Here is a 15,143-nt window from a genome sequence, read left to right on the forward strand (position 1 = left end):
TTGGCTTTTTAGGATTTTATTAAGCTCCTGCGTAGTTTGTTTATTTCACTGACAAGGGCTCTAATATTCTGAGAATTCTTCTTCTCACTTTTGGTTAAAATTCAATTTCTTTTAATATAAAACTTATTGATGATATGGTTCCAACATGTGGGTTTGTTTCTAGGGTTTGCCCTGCACTTGTTCCTATGGAGTACAGCCTCACCTGTGCAGTTGTTTACATGCCATGATGGTATAGTGTGGTGTTGTACATTTCTTGTGTATTCAATAGAGATAACTGGGTTTGGTGGGGATTTGAACTTTGCCAATGTATCATTTAGGAGTAGGTAGTTTGCCTTAACAAAATGTATTATGCATGTAATATTATTTACAGTGTCTGAGTTTATGGTTTAAAGTATTTTAACGAGCTTCCATGCTTTTAAGCATGGTAGTTTTAAGGTGCTGTTTAAATTATGTTATCTAAACATTTTCTTCAGAATATTTATTAAGTCAAATTTACCATTGTATAATGTACCAGAGGATTCAAATTATTTTTGTTTTCAAAAATAGAAAAGAAAAAGATGACATAATGCTTTAAAGTAGCTCTGATCAGCAAATAATTATAAAATATCCTAAGTTTTGCATTTTATAGATGTGCTTTTGTAAGCATTTTTGATATGTGATGGTTTCAATAATGCTTATTTGTGGCTGAATCTGTGAGCCGAGCTCTCCTGAGTGGAGACTTTAGTCTATAAAATTTAGCATGGATTTTGGATGTATGCTTGAGTAAATTCTGGTAGCTAATTGGCTTAATTCAGTTAAGTACACATTTGTCTATTTGTACATCTTTCAGGAAAAGATGGCAATAATTTAAAATCAACATGATCAATGCAGGCAGTCTTCTCACTTGTGCTAAACTAATTGTGACTGTTCTTGTCTTTCTACTAGTCCAGGTACAGATTTTCTGTATCCAGGACTCTTTGTAAGCTTCTGAACCCCCCAAGCCTTTCCGTGTTGGAGGGAAGCCTTCTAGCTTATCAGTGGGAGTGGTAAGCAACAGGTAACCTATCTACCACTAGAGGAGTGGTTCCTAGCCCAGAAATTGTAGCTATTGGTCGTTTGGGCAGTTTTTTTCATCTCTTGCAACGTTCTGGTTTAAAAGCCGCGCTTGAACTTGTTTCCCACCTTTCCTGTAACTAGCCTAGTCCAGATACAGAGTTGCTGTATCCAGGACTGTTGGTAAGCTTCTGAGCCCGGTAAGCCTTTCTGTGTTGCAGGAAAGCCTACTAGCTTACCAGTGGGGAGTGGTAAGCACTAGGTAGCCTGTCTACCATGAGAGGAGAGGTTCTTGGCCCAGAAATTGTAGTTTATTGACTATTTGGACAGTTTGTCCGTCTCTTTCAACTTTCTGGTTTAAAAGACCACATCTGCGCTTGTTTCCCATCTTTCCTGTAACTAACCTACTGGGTAGCACTAAAAAGCCTTAAACTGATACAAACCTTCTAGCTTAGGAGAGAGACCTCGGAGTGATTAAGTATCAGTTTTCTGTACTTTCTTGCTGTACTTAACTGTTTTCCACCTAAACGCAGATTTTCCAATGTTTATTGTGATTTAAAAGCTTGTTTTTTCACATATTGTACTTATTTGACTACCTGCACTTTTAAAAAGTTGTTTTTTGTTTAAATAATTTATTTAACTGTTGTAGGCTACACACTAAAGTGTGATAGCCTTTTCTGATAGTTTGTAGTCGTTTAAAGCTGTTTTAAGTGTATTTTTTACTGTTTTTGCCTTATCTTTTCAAAAAAACAAAAAAACAAAAAAAAAAATTCCTTGTTTCCCGCCTTTCTAAGCTAGTATAGTCCAGTTTTCAGGCTAGTGCTGAATTCAGGGCTGTGATACTAGTTTCTGAGTTGCCCATACCTTACTTGGATATAAGGAAGTTTCTCTGTTCACCTGTGAGAGAGGGGAGCTTTGAGCAACCTGTCTGTCCCTGGAGGAGTGGTTCCAGCCCAGAAGTTAGTAGTTTATTGGCCATTTTGGGCTAATTTCTATCTCTTTCATTTTCCTACTATAAAAACCGCGTTTGCATGGTTTTGCGCACCGGGCAGTGCCTGTTAGCTATGGTTAAATTATTCCCGACTCCACTATGTCTCCTCTTCAGTTTTTCCCTTGAAACTAGTCTAACTCTCAACCTAAGCACTCAAAAAGCATCTTACAGCCCAACACTTGCTCAGACCTAATAGCAAGCGCTAATATACCCTGACACTGATTGCCCAGCATGGCAAGGCTCTTTATTCACCCCTCACCAACTAAGCGACTAAGCAGCTCACCCTACTATTCAGGCATGACTAAAGGGCAACTTCAGGTGCACTCCCCAGTCCAGCTGGTGAATCTGGGTATCCTGAGGCAATGTTACAACTGCCTCATGTACACAGAGAATCCTTTCCTCCTACCACAAAACACTAAGATGAAATTATACAGCCAAAGTGGAAGCTAAGCTGTCTCCACCCAAGACTGGAACAGACAGTCAAGAGGAGAAGGTTAACACTTGCACCACAACTCCAGCCGCACACAGACCTACTAAAACAGCACTGGCAAAAAATACACAAATACACAAAATCATACTCAGAGGCTCTAAATAAAAACCTGCAAAAGCATCAGAAATCTGCAAAGCAGACACCCAAGCAACCTGCACTTCCCGTCACAAACCAGACAACACATAAAACACAAAATCAGTGTGCCGCACAGTCACAGCCCTTAAGGTGAAATAACATACCTAGCACACTAGTAGTAGGTGACTCTATAGTCAGGCACACTGATGTCCCACTCACTAGGCTGGACAAGCAGAAGGTTACTGTTAGCTGCCTGTCAGGAGCCAGAATCCGCCACATAACACAAGCACTCAGGTCACTCCAGAACAAGTACAAATATGACTCTGTCATTGTTCATGTTGGTGTGGGACGTACCTCCCTGGACTACATGAAAAGAGACATGGAAGAGCTCTCTGATCATGTAGCCCAGGCTGGTATGACCCTGACCCTGAGTAACATCCTGACCTCACCAAGAATTATACCTCAGTATAAATAAAAAAATAATCAATTTCAACAATTGCCTATGCTTCTGGTGTCATTCAAAGGGGATCCAGTGTCTGTCAGCCTGGGATGTCATGCTCGACAAGCCCCATTGCTTCACAAGAAATGGCTTGCACATGTCAACCCTAGGCTTTCGAATACTGGCCAAGGCTCTTGCTGCCCCCATAGTGCCTTTTTTAGGCAAGGCTCAAAAGTCAAACCCACCTCCATCTTCTTCTTCTTTCAGCTTTTCCCGGTTAGGGGTCGCCACAGCAGATCACCTATCCACTAATGATTGGCAGTGGAGTTTTACAGTGTCGAGTTGCCAGCCCGGCGCCCAACCTTCCACAGAAGGCGCACACACACGCACTCACACCTAGGGCCAATTTAGAGTTCCAATCCACCTACTGCATGTCTTTGGGATGTGGGAGGAAACTGGAGCACCCGGAGGAAACCCACGCGACCACAGGGAGGACATGCAGACTCTGCACAGAAGGCACCCCGGCCGAGGATCGAACTGGAGAACCTCTTGCTGTGAGGTGACAATGCTAACCACTGCACCACCGTGGCCGCCCCACAAACCCACCTCCATAAACAGCACAATTAACAAAATACTGAGGGTTATGCTACTCAATGCCAGGAGTTTAAATCTCAAAATGCACGTGCTCGAAGCACTCCTCAGTATGGAGAACATTGGCATCTGTGCAGTAACTGAAACCTGGTTCAAGGCTCCAGAGAGCACCCCAGCATTACTTGGCTACAACTCATACCACACGTTTTGGCCACAGAACACAGACCGAAACACAAAAGGAGGGGGTATATCCATATTCATCAAGGATACCTACACCTCCAGGTTAGTGGCGCAGCATGATACCTCTGAGATCATCCATGTGCAACTAACATCGGGCAAATCTGCAATGCAATTTGTGGCCTGCTACAGATCACCCTCCATGACCCAGGACCACCACTCCACCTTTCTGGCAACACTGGAAAACATGAAGGTCCTACCAAACACCCTGATATTGGGTGATTTCAGTTACCCTACCATTCACTGGGAAAACTACTCGAGTACAAATTCCCAGGCCCAGCGCTTCCTGGAATTCATCAACTCAAACGACTTGGATCAGCTGGTAAACTCCCCTACCAGAGGTGAAAACATACTGGACCTGGTCATCACCAACATGTGCGACAGGTGTTTCATACCGGAGGTCAACCCGTCACTGGTTAGATCAGACCATAAACTAATCACTCTGGATGTCCACACTCCACCACCACCCCCAACTAAGGAAACCACAGTAAAAAAACTTTTCCAAAGCAAACCTCACCTTACTTAAGACAGAGGTGGTAAGTTTCACAGCCCCCACACTAAAGGATAATGCTGCCCAAGATGCAGAAACCTTTACAAATGCACTCTGTGAGCACCTACAAGGATGCATGGATTGTGCCATCCCTAGCAAAGCCAAGACTCACTCCTCTAAGAGAAGGAAACCAGTTTGGTCGACCCCTGCAATAAACAGGCTATATAATAGAAGGAGGAAACTAGTGCAGAAAAAAAGCAAATCCCAAGAAGGAAAGACATCCCTGATCAGTATCAGTAAGAAACTGAGGTCCCTCATGAAATAATCCAAGGCTAACTTTGAAAGGAAAATAGCCAAGGATTCAAAAGATAACCACAAAGGCTTCTTTAGCTATGTCAAGAATCTAAGTGGCAACTCACAGTTATGCACTGAACTAGTGGAAAATAGCACAAAATATACTGAACCTACTGATATTGCCAACATCCTGACAGATAGATTCAGTGCAGACTTCAGCCCCCCACTCACCTCCAAAAGGGCCTGCAACAATACTGGAAAAGTATAGTGTCCTAAAAATCACAGACGCACAGGTGAAAACAGCCCTTTCAAAAGCCAAAAACACAGCATCAATGGGACCAGATGGTGTCCCAGGCTGCATCTTGCACGAACTACAGAACGAACTAACCCCATACCTAAACACGCTGTTCAACCTCAGCCTCTCTACAGGCTATGTGCCCATAGAATGGCACACAGCAACGGTTATTCCTCTCCACAAAGGAGGGGTCACAACTGACCCTGGTAACTATCACCCCATAAGCCTGACTAGCCTGGTCTGCAAGGCTATGGAGCGCATCATCATGGAACTCATTAACAAAAACATTGGGAACCTCCAAACTCTTGACCTAACCCAGTTCGGCTTTGTTAAGGGCAGATCATGTCTACTAAATTTGGTGGACTTCTTCGAGACAGTCACCAAGGCCATAGAAGAGGGAAAGGTGGTTCACACAGCCTACCTTGACCTCGCCAAGGCTTTTGACACCATTCCCCACTCAGGTATTACAGAAAAACTCACCAGCCTAAACATAAACCCCTACGTCATGAGATGGTTTGCCAACTGGCTTACAGACAGAACTTACACGATAAGAATAGCGGGCTCCAGGTCCGACTCTAAACCAGTCACAAGTGGTGTCCTGCAAGGCTCATTCCTGGGATCCCTACTGTTCGGCATATACTTCTCAGAAGTACAGGCAAACACAGGAGGACTATGGCTTACCAAGTTCGCTGACGACTGCAAACTGGGAGCCATAATTGACTCTCAGGCTGACACGGACATCCTCCAAAAGGACCTTACTGAGATGGACACCTAGTGTCAAAGTCATGGCCTCAAGCTAAATGCCAAAAATGCATAGTCATCCCATTTGGGAAAAGCAAAACACCCACGAATTACCGCATAGGTGGCAGCCCCCTTAATACAAAAGAGGTAATAAGAGATCTGGGGACCCAGGTAGATAGTAATCTCTCCTTTGACAATCATATTGCCAAAGTAGTTAGGAAATCCTTCTATGCAGCCCATCTAATTACTAAAGGGTTTGCATCTAGAAATAAAGAGGTTATAGTGTCCCTCTACTCATCACTCATTAGACCCATCATAGAGTACAATGCCCCATTTGGGATGTACCTCACAAGACACTTCCAACAGCTGGAAAGACCACAAAAGTACCTCACCAAGAGGATTACTGGTCTTAAACATATGTCCTATGCAGCTGGACTGAAAAAACCCTGGCTGTACTCAGTGGCATATCGCTTACTCAGAGGTGATCTCTGCCTGACTTACAAAGCCATGTCCAACTCAGAATTGATGGACATGCTCCACCTAAAGAAATCCAAGTCACTAAAAGACACGTGCTCTAGTGAGCTAAACCTCACCACAACAATAAATAGAACATGCTGGAGGGATAGATTCCTGTCACAGAGACTCCCCATGCTTTGGAACAAAATTTGAAATTACATCAGGCAGAGCCCCTCACTAACACTCTTCAAGAGAAACCTTGACGAGTGGATGGGTAACAGAAAATACACCCCTGGGATCACTTCATTGGCTCTGCTTGACAGAGGATCAGTTAATTAATCAATGGGGCGGCGAAAGCCAACACACTTTGGCTAGGCTTATAAATGCCCTTGGGCAGATAGCCTAGTACCTACCTATGAATCTGCATTATGTGTACATTTAAAGTCAGCATCTGATGTGTCAGCAGCATTCTAAACATAGTTTTTAGTTTTATGTTGCTGTGTTTTAGTTTCTTTTAATTAATAAATACTTTCTATCAGTAGTAGCTTTGGTATTGACTGTTAAAGTTCTGCCCCAGTGATTGCTTCACAAGTACTGTTGTGTCCTCTGTCCGAGAGAGATTGTTCTTTAGTCAGTTTCCACACACATGCTCAAAGTGAAATTGCTTGATTGTCCATAGCCCACAGAAAAAAAAGATGAACGGCGTAATGCCAAACACACTTTTGCATTGGAGATCATTAATCAGTTTTAGTCAGTTTCCCCATACATGCTCAAACTGAAATTGCGTGACCATCCGTAGCCCACAGAAAAAAAAGATGAACGGCGTAATGCCAAACACTTTTTTTGGACAGGAAATCATTGCCTATGTGATTTCTAATTGTACCCTAGCAATTAGTCACTTCTTGAGTGAAAATTCTCCCTTCTTCAATTACGTGTGACTGCAGAGTTTTGTATGTATAAGTTCTAGGGTGTGGGGGATTACCTCCCACATCAGGACGACAAGAACAAAAAAAAAGTTTTTTGCCATTATGGATTTCAAGCATTTTTTTTTCATTCTTTTGGAATGGTGACTTTCAGGAAGTCGCCATTTCATAGTAGAACCATTTTAGTCAAAGGAATGCCAAAGATATATGTGGAAGGCATTGTTTATTTAGTTATTGGGCCCTCAAAATAGTTTGGTATTTCATTAGAGATGCACCGTGACTGCAACACTTTTTTAGCATTTCTTTATGTATAATGTCAGTAGTGATTAGAAGTTTGGTTTCAGAATGTAGAACATTTTACCTGCGACTAGAATGGTAATTCACAGTAATATGCATAGTTTTCTCTTTAGCATTACGTTATTTCTGTCCCACAAACCAAACTGAAGATTGAAATAGCTACATTCAGTGAAAATGAAAACACTGTTAGGCTACCATGTTCAAATTATACCTACCAACAGTTATGAAAGATTGTTTGTCTGTTGATAGAAATATGTACACACACACACACACACACACACACACACACACACACACACACACACACACACACACACACGTGAATTTGCATGCCAATATAGTATAATATGTGAATGTTTACACATGGGTGTGCATGCACTCATGTATGTGTTTTATGCCAGACTCATAATACTGAAATATATAGATTCTTTTGCGTCTTTCTTGAGAACAAATCAACCTTCCAACCGCTTAATGCCATCATTGCACAAATGTTTGTGTAAATGTAAACAAAGCTGGATGGTTTACACTGTTGCTTCATCTCATTTGTGCAGCGCCCATCCACTTAGATAACTAGATGTCTCAAGCATAGCAAGAGCAGGCTTTGTCCCAAAATTCTGTACAAGGACTCTCTACCCTTTTCACTGCACCCTTCTTGAAATCATAGCTCTCAACCTCTAAGCACAGGAAATCAGGACAAAGCCAAAAATAATGGGGTGACAAAGGTCCAAAAATAGAGACAATTTCTAACTATTGGTCATAAAGCCATAGAAAGTTGCTAGAATAAAAGGATTTGTGTTAAAATGAATTTTCCAAAACATATGAAGTCTAAAACTTAAATGACTGTTATTAGTAATCCTCAATGATTTGCCAGAAAAAACACAAATTTTATGTGGAAAAGACCAAAAATATGAGGTAAAAATGTAGACAGTCTGCGAAAATTTGGACAGTTGAAATGTATGCTTGAAATACTTGCTTTTCAGCTCTTTTAGTCTCCTTTCTTGATTACAGAAATGTTGTAAACTTCTTTAACTTCTTTATCTTCACTGACACAAAAGCAAAAAACACACACACAGCCACACACACACACACACACACACACACACACACACACACACACACACACAATACATGTGCACATGCATAAATATCCACGCACCCCTCTCACACACACAAAACACACTTGTGCACATACCCAGACGCACACGACCACACACACATATATACAAATGCCCCCCACACAAGCACATGCATATACACACACACACACACATACAGAAACACCCCACCCCACACAAAATGCACAGACATTCTCATGTGCACACACCTAGAAACAAATATAAACACAAACACATGCACACACACATTCAACAGACACCCACACACATACCTCACACACACAAAATACATACATGTGCACAAACCTAGACATACAAACACACACACATGCACCCCACAAACCCACACATGCACACACAACACACACATACATACTTGTGCACATTACTGGCTATTTGAGGAAGTGGAATGCCACTTCCAGCATGTGTTTGTTATAACTGAAAAAATTGAAGCACCTAGCATGCCTCTCAACTGTCCAGATTTTCGCAGAATGTCCAGATTTTTGCCTCATATTTTTGTTCTATTCCTCATAAAATTTGTGGTTTTCTGGCAAATCACTGAGGATTGAAGTCTCTAAATAATGACACACATTTGAGTTTTAGACGTCATATCTTTAAGAAAATGTATGCTAACATGAAAGCTGTTATTCTAGCAACTTTCTAAGTTTGTAAGAGCAATATTTAAAATATGTCCCTATTTTTGGGCCATTGCCCCCCCATTATTATAGGCTTTGTCCAGATTTCTTGAGCTAATAGGTTTAGAGGTATGGCACCTAGTGAAAACCCACGTGGCCACAAGGAGGATGTGCAGACACAGAAGGCATCTCATCTGAAAACTGAACTGTGAGCAAAGCACTATGAGCTAGCAATGCTAGACACTTTGCTACACAGCAAATAAAATCTTATAATTAACTATGAAAAAAATCTGTTTTTCAACCTTATTGGAAGACATCCTAGGAAATATGTGAGCATCCCGTAAAAGCAGCATGTATTTCTGAACTCCATAGTTTAGGAAATGCAGAGCCCAAAAAAGCTTTTCAGTATTACTAAAACAAATATGAAACACTTCCAGGCAGACACCTGTTTCATGTTATTGCATCTGTTTAGAATACATAGGCTTCTTCTTCTAATACAAGTCTAAAAGTGGTGCTAAGATGATTGATACCTAAAACATGATAGGAAGTAGCTTGAAATAATTGTCTAGGTCAGAAATAATAATAATAATAATAATAATAATAATAAAGGCAAGCACATAAAACAACTACTTAAGATTTTACAAAGAAAAAAAATAAATGCCTGCCTTCAGTCTCATCTCAGTTCATCCTGCAAATTCTCCAGATTTCCCATAAAAATTAATAAGCATTTACTAAAGTAATATATAGGCCAGTAGGACTTTTCAGTATTATTGGTCCAAACCAGAAATAATACCAGCCACCAATCTGTGCCTAACTGCGTGGTGAGTTCATTAGATAAGAGTGGCATATTGTTTCTTCATTAAAATTTGAAACATCTTTTGCTTGATGATAAGTGCAGAGCTTTCATCCCCGGACCTATGCTGAAATGTTTTTTTTTCATAATTCAGCCAGACTTTCCCATTAAACAAGTGTAAATAAAAACTATTTTTAATTAAAGCAATATCTTATCTCAGTGATGCATGTGTGTGTGTGTGTGTGTGTGTATGTGTGTGTGTGTGTGTGTGTGTGTGTGTGTGTGTGTGTGTGTGTGTGTGTGTGTATGTGTGTGTCAAGGTGACCATTTTGTTACAGGACCTAAACTGGGACACTTGAGGGCCACCCCGAGAAGCCAGGTCTGCAATCCCATTCTCCCGGCTCCCATCGGAGTGGAGATAGGGCCGCCATTTCATCTAGCACCGGGGCTGGGAGGTTGGCCTCCCATCCTTCACCCGGCACTGTGGGGATGCCACTCTGTGAATGGCACCACTCAGGAGGCAAGAGGCACATGCCAGGAGGCTCAAAGCAATGCACATTCATCGGCGCCTGGCACCATGGGGGGAGACGCCATGGGTGGGAGAGAGACTGAGGTGTGCTGCAAAATGCGCAGAGATGGGGGACCCAGGACTATCTCCCCCCTGTGAGTTTGAAAGTCCTAGGTGCAAGACAAAGGGGAGAACCAGTGCCACAGAACTCTGGATGAGAGACTGTCTGAGGCTATGCGACCCAGTAGAGTTCCATGAGGCTGGGAGGATCCCCTGAGAGGCTCCAAGAGCACATGCGACACTGCATGACTTGGCAGCAGTCAGGTGATATACAACCCTGAAAAAGATCTCTCTCTCCTGGGTAGAAGTTTAACCCTGGAGGAGGGTCTATCCCGATGGAAGTCTGGAAGGGTGAGAGAGGTGGAAAGTGACTGGGACAGGACAGCTCCCGGCTGGGTGAGGTGGTATGGACCATGTCCACTCTGAGAAGGAAGTCCGGAAGGGGTAGAGCAGCAGATAGTGGCAGGGCTGGGTGAGGGGGCGTCAGGCAGAACTCCCATAATGGAAGTCCTTAAGGGAGTGACTGGCGGACAACCGCAGTGCCTGGAGAGCTCCTGCCTGAGTGAAAGGGATCAGGCAGAGCTCCCCATGATGGAAGCCCTTGAAGAAGCACCAGGGTGGATGGCAGAGGGGCCTGGAGAGCTCCTGCCAGGGTGAAGGCATCCAACTTCACCCCATAACTGATGGCATCCTTGAAAGATCTCAAAGTCCTCAGAGCTGCTCTGGATGGGAAAGCAGGGGGACTCTAAAGCCTTAATGAGAGTGGATATGCCTCTTAGCAGCCAAAGGGAATTCTGGAGGGGTGGACAGGATCAGAGGGAAGCTTCCCTGAGAAGGTCTGAGGGCATGAGCGATCCGGCATGATTTGTCAGCCTGCAGGAGACATGGAGGTGGCAGAGTCCCTTGACATGGGGGGGCCATGGCTGGGGAAGGTCTCTTGGCCAGGAAGAAGGGGTGGCCTGTAGGGGTCGGCCCCTGACAGAAGTCATTAAGGGTGCACCAGGCAGATGGGTGTAGGGCCTGGAACTCCTGCCTGAGTAAGTGGGGTCAGGCAGAGTACCCCACGACAATGTCCTGAAGGGAGTGACTGATGGATGGTGGCAGAGCAAGGAAGACTTCTGCCAGGGTGAAGGCATCTGACCTTACCCCATACCCAATGACATCCCCAAAAAACCGCAAAGTCCCCAGAGCTGCTCAGGATGGGAAAGCAGTGGGACTGGCTGCCCCGGGAAGACAGGTTTCCATTCAGACTGAGCAGTCTAAACTAGGACATTTCTGTGTCCCAAAGACAATGTTTGGGATTCCAGGACAGAGACTTACAAACCGGGACTGTCCCTGAAAAATTGGGACTGTTGGTCACCTTGGTGTATGTTTGTGTGTGTGTGTGTGTACATGTCAGATGATTGAGTTTTCAGAAACAGAACTTTATATGGTCGTCACCATAAGTTTGAGTTTCTGAAAACTCAAAGCATTTGCATGGACATTGTGGTACAGTGGGAATCTGGGAATTCAACCTTTTACCCACTGTAGTATGATCTCAGAGTTGGTGTATATAATTTGAGGGGATGTGAGAGGGTGCAGGGTGGCTTGCCCCCCTGCAAAAATGTAGATTTTTGTTGTTTTGTTTCATTCAAGTTTTCAGGAACTCAGACATATGGTCTTGACCATATGAAGTTAGTTTCAAAAAACTCAATATCTTGACAAACCCATGTGTGTGCACATGCTCACTCACGTATGCATTTGAACTTTACCAAGAGTAAAATATCTTAAAAACATAGACAGCACTGAGCTAAATTATCTAACAGTTTTTATCTCCTTTAGTTCAAGGTGGAGGAAAATTAGAGTTGTATATATTAAGCAGCAATGAACAGGAGGCTGGGTGGGAGGCATTGCCTCAGAGAAAACTGATATCAAGTTTGTTTTCAGCTATGTTTTACAGAAGTGCATACTTCTTGTCACGGGGCACAATAATGTCTGCTGATCAAATAGTCTGAGTGCATGTGCAATTTCAACTTGTGTCATATTGTCCAGGGACAGGCAATGGCTTATCAACTGAGAACTTCTTCAGCTCCTTAAATCGTGTTCATTTTTTACATCAGTCACATAGCATTAATTAAGACTTTCAAAGTGCTAGGAATAGGTAAGCTAAGAAAAGCTGTGTCATCATCCTTTTTTCTCCCTCTCTCTATTTTTTTTGAGAAATAAGCCATTTAACATTATTTGTATTTGTTGAATGAAGATATATGGTTAGTTTGTACATTCCTTAAGTCTATCGTATTTGTCTTTTTCTGATATTTGGAATCAATAACTCTGTCCTTTCAAGTGTTTTTGGTTAATCTTAGATCTGTTGTCAGGCTGCAGTTGGCTGTTATTTTAGTCTTCTGTTAGAATGTGTGACAAATTTGTCTCATTCAGGAATGTCACACTTAATTCTAGAAGCAATATTTTCATTCATTCATTATTATGCTGTTTGTATGTGCCTTTCCATTTAAATTTGTCAGTAAGTGCCTATTCTATGCTGTTTGCCTTTCCTCTCAGTCTTCCATAAATCTGACTAGAGTCTCACCTGATGTGTTTTTGAATGGTTTTATTTAGTACTGACACATTCATCTGCACAATTGTCATGGCTCTGTATTGTAGTTTAAAGTTATAATACCTTGTCTGGCTTTTGTGGTTACTCTTCTACGAATCAATTGGATTTCACTTGATTTTTAGGGGGAGGCTCCCTGGGTTTCTACAGACTTCTGTGTGGTTGTTACTTTAAGTCATTTCTTCAGACGTTTGCATATACGCAAACATGGATGCTTCCAGGTTTTAGGTTGAGTGGATCTCCTCTAGATACCTATGGTTCTATACCAGCAGCATTCTTAGTTTTATGAAACTCTGTATACAATATCATATACTATATATACATGTATCTTGTGTGTGTGTGTGTGTGTGTGTGTGTGTGTGTGTGTGTGTGTGTGTGTGTGTGTGTGTGTGTGTGTGTGTGTGTGTGTGTGTGTGTGTGTGTGTGTGTGTACTAATGGACTATAGAGGATCAGAGCACCTAGAACATGTCCCATGTTGTTTTATTGCTAAAGCCGTATGGAACAACTGCTTGGCAAGATGAGTGCAGACCCCAACACCACAAACATGCTGTATTTAGTTAGTGAGCTAGTTAGTAGTTTAGTCGTTCATCCAGTCATTTATTTATTACTGAAAATGTTCCTTCCTTCCTGTTGTTTCCTTTGTGTTTCTTCTCACTCTGTTTAACCATCATGCATTATCATTCCATGTGTGACAGGAAGCCATGAATCATATAATGCTTAAAGTTCTGTAACCACCTCTTGATGTCTATGCTTATCTGAAGTTCATATGTTAAGTATTTTTTTCACACCAAGGATGTAGAACTTGAATAAGATACCAAAGGTATCAGGGGTATTCCTGTATGTAGTTTATTACACTGATGAATTATACAAAGGTGGCATGAACAGAGGGGCTTGACAGTGCAAGGCAGGAGAGAAATGAGGGTGGACTTGTCATATTCAGCACTGTTGTCAAAGAAGTGCATTAGAATGAACTAGTGACTCCAAGTGCTGTGGCTTTACATAATTAATGCAATTTTTTCAAATTTTAACAAATAACCCGTGCCTTCTTCCCCAGTCTCTTATACCATTGCATCAGTTTGCTTGCTGCAACCTCTATGCAGTTCTGATAGGACTTGTACTTTTGCATTTTTTTTGTGATCAGTGCAGGAAGTGGAAACACGTGGCTGCCTCTTGATTAGGGTTTCTAGATGTCATCATCATCATCATCAACCCCCTTTTACCCATTTTTCTACATGGAGTTGGGGTGTTGTGTTAAATGTCACCATCTCTCTCAATTCAATGCTACACTCCTACCTTCTTCAACATTCTTACCTGACTTATCACAGATCTTCTCTCACACAATCCATCCACCTCTTTGCTGGATGCCCTCGTTTCTTTTTACTTTCTTCCTGTCTGTCCCAAACCTTCTTCATCAGGTTGTTTTCTGCTTTTCTACACATGTTTAGAGGTACTTTGGCTTTTGCTCTTATGTCCTCATTTCTTGACCTGTCTCACAGTGTGCATCCTACCACCCTCCTCAGTCACTGCATTTCCATTACCTTTAGCTTTCTCATCTCTTCTGCCTTTACTGCCCAGGTTTCTGTACCACACAGTAGGACTGGTCACACTACTGTTTTGTACACTTGGCAAAGCTAAACCAGAAACCATAACTTAAGTTCATACTTGTGACGCTTATTAAAAAAAACAAAAAAACAAAAGAGTAAAAGTTGAGATTAGTGCAGGGTGCTTTTCAATCCTGTGTGACACATTTGTTAGACTTTTGACAGGCCTTCTTTATGGTTGTTTTTTTAGAAATGGGACTGTATTTGTCTGTAGTTCTTTGCTATAATGCTGTAGCCAGTAAAAAGTGTCCTTTTGAAAACCCTGTTCTTGTTTGAGTACTTTAAACTTATTAAACCGTATCTTGCTGTCTGCATGCTGCCATTTCAAAGGTGAACACATCTGCCTTTCACTTGAACCTGTCTGTCAGCTAACTGCAATAAATAATGCCCCCTAAATAAACAAAAAGGGGGCTCAGCTCACTGTGGTCATGATGATGATGATGATGATGCAGACGTTATGCAAGGCCTCAATGCCTGTAGCAGAAGTAC

At 42.2% G+C, this 15,143-nt stretch overlaps 1 protein-coding gene across 5 annotated transcripts in view; it reads left to right on the forward strand.

The window, feature by feature from the left end:
* CDK14 (cyclin dependent kinase 14) overlaps positions 1–15,143 on the forward strand; it is a 3,129,234-nt gene that overhangs the window by 812,729 nt on the left and 2,301,362 nt on the right. The window lies entirely within an intron of this gene.

This window comes from Protopterus annectens, chromosome 3.part1 (assembly GCF_019279795.1).
Source record: "Protopterus annectens isolate FY-2018-M chromosome 3.part1, PAN1.0, whole genome shotgun sequence".
Lineage (NCBI taxonomy): Eukaryota > Metazoa > Chordata > Ceratodontiformes > Protopteridae > Protopterus > Protopterus annectens.